We start from the raw sequence: 330 nt of genomic DNA, 5'->3' as shown, positions 1-330 counted from the left end.
TCCTTCCTTCCTTCCTTCCTTCCTTCCTTCCTTCCTTCCTTCCTTTTCTGATCAACTCTCTTTATTTCCTTCGCCGCCTCCTGAGCCACCTAACCTAACAGCGGTGTGTGGGGGGGAGGCTGGGGCTCAGCCCCTGGTGGCCACTGGCTACTGCTGTGTCATTCCGGGCCCAGGCCCAGCGGACGGGAGCGGGAAGCTGCGGGAGGAGGACCGGGAGGGCGCTCGGGGACTTAGGGAGAGAGAGCAGCGTCCCCGAGGCAGGAAGGCTCCCAGGAGGGGGAACGGGCCTCGCTGCTCCACGGCAAGGCGCCTGCGTGTCCCCTGGGCTGA

At 65.2% G+C, this 330-nt stretch overlaps 1 protein-coding gene across 1 annotated transcript in view; it reads right to left on the bottom strand.

Moving 5' to 3' along the window:
* Window positions 1–330, bottom strand: part of CARD11 (caspase recruitment domain family, member 11) — a 62,591-nt gene that overhangs the window by 7,968 nt on the left and 54,293 nt on the right. The gene's annotated exons all lie outside the window — the stretch shown is intronic.

This window comes from Myotis brandtii, unplaced genomic scaffold (genome assembly GCF_000412655.1).
Source record: "Myotis brandtii unplaced genomic scaffold, ASM41265v1 scaffold786, whole genome shotgun sequence".
In the NCBI taxonomy this organism is placed as follows: Eukaryota; Metazoa; Chordata; class Mammalia; order Chiroptera; family Vespertilionidae; genus Myotis; species Myotis brandtii.
Note: the sequence above shows the minus strand (reverse complement) of the source record. Positions and strands in the feature narration are given on the sequence as shown.